Here is a 5,507-nt window from a genome sequence, read left to right as displayed (position 1 = left end):
TTGACACCCCCTCTGGTGCAGCGCCCCTATGCGTTGCATGCGCTGCATGCCCACTTTTTGCATCATTTAGAGGACATTACCTTTACTCCTTGCCAGGAGTAAAGGCATACGTACTTTACTCCTGGCATGTAAAGTACGTATGCTAGGAGCAATAAACCAATCAGAGAATTGTTGTCCGAGTTCTGCAGCATACACCTCCTGTAAAAACCAGATAGGGTTTTCCATGCATCACCGTCCCTGTTCATCTGCGACTCCATGCGTGTCCATCTCACTGCTACTGTGAAAAAGGAAGTGAAGCAAACTAATTTGGAGTTTGCCGTCATTCCCGGAGGATTAACAAAAGAACTCCAACCGCTGGACACTGATGTAAACAGGGCGTTCAAAAAGAAGTTGCGAGTGGCGTGGGAGCGATGGATGACAGATTGTGAACACACGTTTACTAAGTCGGGGAGGCAGCGCTGGGCGAGTTATGCCACCATGTGTGAATGGATTGTGGATGCCTGGGCTAATGTACCTGCCTTAACTGTTGTCTGAGCTTTTGCGAAAGACGGCATCATTGCTGAACAGGCACCTGGCAATGAGACTGACTCCGACAATGATGAGAGGGAACCTGGTATGTTTGATGGCGAAATTGCCCAGCTGTTCAATTCAGACACAGAAGAGGAGGACTTTGATGGATTTGTGGAAGAAGAATAAAAGTGTATTGTTACATAGTAGAATAAAGTTAAACTAAACTTACTGTTTTGTTTCCGTTACCTTTTTTTTTTGACCGCATGTTTAAGCATGCGTTTTATAATCTGGTAATCCGGTGCGCCTTATGTATGGGTTAAATACAGAAATGGACGCCATAATTGAGAATGCGCCTTATAATCCAGTGCGCTTTATAGTCCGGAAAATACGGTAATTAGTTTTATTTTGTAACCAGGTTGCTGCGTGTTGTAGACTTCTGCCCAGGTCCCTCTTGAAAATGAGATCTGGATCTCAACGGGGTTCATCTGGTTAAATAAAATAAATAAAAAAAGGCATACTTTATTAGCCTAAAGAATACACTGAAATGTAATTTAGAACACACTGAAATTAATTGTTTAAAGCATTAAGTGAATTTAAAAAAATTCTATTTTGAGCATATATTTTAAAATATACACAAAATATCTTTGACAGATATTTTAAATATCTTTTAAATATACACTTGAGTAAGTGTATATTTACACTTGTGCAAATACATATTTTGTTGACTTAAAGTATACTTTTATTTAATATATTTCTTAAAAGTGTATATTGGTACATTTATATCTAAGTATGTTTAAAGTTCTAATTTAGAAATTGGTACAAGCATACTTTTAGTATACTTCATATATATTTATAGGTAGTACACTTAATACTTAGTATACTTAAAATGTACTTTCACAAATGTAAGTATGTTTGAAATATACTAAAGTATACTTTTTTTCCACCTGGGATTAGCTCATCAGCTCAGGTAGGCCTGTCGTGATAAACGATATATCAATTAATCGTAACCTATCGACCTCATTTTAATTATCGGCTTTATCGTCTCTTTCTGCCTTTTTTTCTTGCTGTTGATGACACTGAATGAAAAAGGCTCTGCTCCGGTGCTCTCTACTGACCCTCCCTTCCTATTTCCTTTGTGTAATGTCCAGCGCACACTACACGAGTTGTCGGCCATTGTCGGCCCATTTTCAAAACCTGAGACACATTAGCCGACAAAAATCCTAGGTATAATGGTTATATCGGGTTCGATCGTGCCGTGTGGTGTCCAGCCACATGGGCACAAGATAATGGCTACAAGTCCAGTTAACTAATTTTAAGATCAGGCATTAATCATTGCTTTACTAGAATCTACCTGTGATGCATGTGGCTAGAGTCAGCGTAAAGTTCTGACTGAATGAAAATCATTGTAACCTATTTATGTCATGTTAGCGAAGAACAGCTGAAAACTTACAGGGCTTATCAACTGCGGTAGCAATTTGGCTCCGACTCCTCTCCTTGTCATTTCTACATTCTTTGGGTGAAATGCTGAATAAATATTAATGTTGTTTCCACAAATCATCTCCGATGTCCTCTGGACTTCGGTTTGCGCTGTGTCAGCTGTTTGGGATTCCCCTCCGTAATTTCCCCTCAGAAAGCAGGAGGCGAATCCGGCTTTCTGATTGGCTACCTGTCGCGTTCAGCGTTAAGCTCCCAGTCGGGGCAAACCCATGTGAGGCCATCGTGGAACCCGCGGACAAACCCATATGGGACCCATATATCAGCCCTCCTTTCTCCCACATGGGTCCCACCTAGGCATGCTGGCTGGGTAGTTTATCAGTTCCAGTATTATGTGTTCTTTTGAAAATATAGTGTTTCTATCTATGGCAGGAAATCACATGCATTCTTAGTCAATATTATCATTTATCACAATAATTTTTTAGACAATTAATCGCTCAGCAAATTTGTTATCGTGACAGGCCTAAGCTCAGGTTTTTTGTCAAGCTCACAACCTCCCCAGTGTTTAAGTTCCTCATTGTGTATCACTACTTGCCAGTTTGTCTCATCACTTTCCTCATTTCTCCCTGGTTTGCCTGAGATCTCCCCATGTCTCCAGTTTGGATTTTTCTGTTCCTTAGACTTTTACATTTTTGTAGTGATGGTGAGATGAAGCTTCATAAAGCACTGAAGCATTCCACCCAGTTCTACTCATGATCTGAGGTGGCAGTTCATTTGCTGTACTGCTACACCAAGTGGACAACATACCGGTGTGTATAATATGCAATGTGAAAACAACATAAAGCCTGGAATTGAATAAACAAGTACAATAATGTTTGTGATTCTCATACATACATTTTGATTATAATCTTAGTTTGTTTATATGAAACAATCTAACCAAGCTCACTATGCAAAATTACATTATTACTTGAATAAAAACTAACTGTGCTCAGGGTTTCTCTGTTTTGAACCGATTCCTCTGCTACGGAAAATACTTGCACCACTGATCGCAGATGAAGCAAGAAACACACCAGCAGGTTTATAGAAGTTGGGATAAAACATTTTGTCACTTCATAATATTCCAGTGAATGTATGTTGTCTCATCTTTGTATTCTCAAATGTCTTGGCTGAGGTTGGCTCACCTGGTTAATATCGGTGTCTTTCTGTAGAGTTCTATAAAGCCACAGCACAGGTGAGGTTTTGTTATATACAGTAATTAAAGTTCATATGGACACCACACTTATCCTTTTAACCCTTGTGCGTGCAAGGACTGAGGCACACATACGAGGACTGAGGCAAATTATACAAATGATAAGGGCGAGGGGTTGTTTTTTGTAAACACAAGGGTTAAAACATTAGAAATTGGACTGGTGACCTTTCCAGGGGTTAGGGTGACCCCCCATCTCATCCGTTGACCGCTGGAGATAGGCACTAGCACCCCTGGTGACCCCAATGGGATAAGCATGTATGAGAATGGATGGATGGAAAATAAATCAAATGATGGCCAACACAGAGACAGGACAACCAACCATGCACACACCTATACCTAAGGAGAATTTAGAGAGACTGATTAATCTAACAGTCATGTTTTTGGACTGGGGGACGAAGCTGGAGTACCCAGAGAGAACCCATGCATGCCCAGGGAGAACATGCACACTGCATGCAGAAAGTCAACAATGAGGCAACATACACACATACGTTTTGTGGCTTCCTGGTTATAAATTATTCCTGTAATGCAGTCCTGAAGTAACAAATGCATACATTAGTTTTGCAGCGTCACTCCTGGACAGAATATTTCTAATTTTGGCAATATGCAATTTAAATGACATATTCTGGCCAAAAATAACACAGAGGTTCTTTACTTATCAGAGTTGGTCTCTGATAAATAATACGATCCAGATCAAGTGATTGACTAAGCAGTTTCTTTTTTACAGGTTTTGGTCCATAGATGGCAACTTCTGTCTTGTTAGAATTCAAAAGAAGAAAGTTTAGTGTCATCAGAGGGTTTATGTCTTCAAATTATGTTTGTAATAAATCTGAATCTGAATTTTTTTTTTTTTCCTTACAGCTCTTGTAAAGTTACTCCCTATTGAAGTGCAGCAGTAGAAGCACTGACATGCTGCGGCCTAATTAAAGCAGACTTTCTGACTCCAAGAATTCCTTTGAGTCTGAACATGTTAGCTTCGCTCTTTCTTTTTTTTTCCTTAGGTTTGCATTTAGCTTTTAGTTTCCTTTGACTTATTATTTAACTTTACTTTGCACAACATCTTTGGTGGGAGGTGAGATGGGATGCGGGAGAAACTTCCCTTGCACCACCATCACCACATTCATAACCTAGAACAAGTGTGTGCTTGACTGCATATTTGTGGAGGTGGGCATGTTTACATTGGCTAACACAAATATTTCAGCTTTTGTACAGTGGGCGATACACCACCCCTGACAATTACATCACCCCTGAATTTACATGAAATGGGCCCCTTGTAAAAGGTTTTGTTATAATGCAACAAGGTACTTAAATTTGTTGTTTCTTTTTCAAGAAATATTGGTTATCTGCATAATGTAAGCGTCACTTCCATTTAGGCCTCTTTATTTTACTGTTGTCAGCAAAAATAGAAATGTTGTAGGAACTAATTGATGTTTACTGTTCTCTAAAAAGGGGTCCAAGTAAACATACCTGTACTGCTAATAGACACTGCTGTGAAAAAGTGCTAACCCTAAAATCTATTTAAATATTAGATAACCTGAGTAACAGTTTAATGGTGACAACCTTGATCTTCTGATAATCCATGTGTGGTTTTCTGATTCTCACCTGTGTTTGTATTGATGGTAAATGATCTGTACTTGTATAGCACTTTACCTAGTCCAGAGGACCCCACAGTGCTTTACATTAGTCACTCACCCATTCACACACTGATGGTGGTGAGCTCCTGAAGAGTAGTCACAGCTTCCCTGTTGCACACTGACAGAGCCGATGCTGCCACTCACCAACGCCACCTTTTAGTTCGTGAGAAAGTACAGTGGGAATTTCCCACGCGGTAACATTATGGCTCGTCCTTGCAGGAACTTGTTTTATCCCAGAGACTGACCTTACCTCCATGCCCGTTGTGTGAAATGCAGATGGTGAATAAAATAAACAACTGGTGCCAACTTGAGCAGCTCCTTGTCGTTCATTACCACACCAAGAGAAGCCACCAGATCCAAAAATCCGATTTCCAATTTTGGTTTCATGGGTAAAAGCCCGATCACCAGGCACTCGCCATCGTGCCCCACCTCCAGGCATGGCTCCAGGGTCGGGCCCCGTTGACCAGCACTCGAGATTGTTAGATTGGATCTAACAATCTTGCTCATCATAAGGGGTCTTCAGGCTGCGCTTTGTCTGGTTCTTCACCTAGAACCTGTATGCCTTTTAGTTACCCTACTAGGCGCATGAAGCCCCCAACAGCATAGCTCCTAGGATCACTGGGACACTCAAATCCCTCCACCATGATAAGATGGCAGCCCATGGACGCTGCCACCTTATCACA

This window comes from Poecilia formosa, unplaced genomic scaffold, assembly GCF_000485575.1.
Source record: "Poecilia formosa unplaced genomic scaffold, Poecilia_formosa-5.1.2 Scaffold189, whole genome shotgun sequence".
NCBI lineage: Eukaryota > Metazoa > Chordata > Actinopteri > Cyprinodontiformes > Poeciliidae > Poecilia > Poecilia formosa.
The sequence above is the reverse complement of the archived record's forward strand: the minus strand, read 5'-3'. Positions refer to the sequence as shown.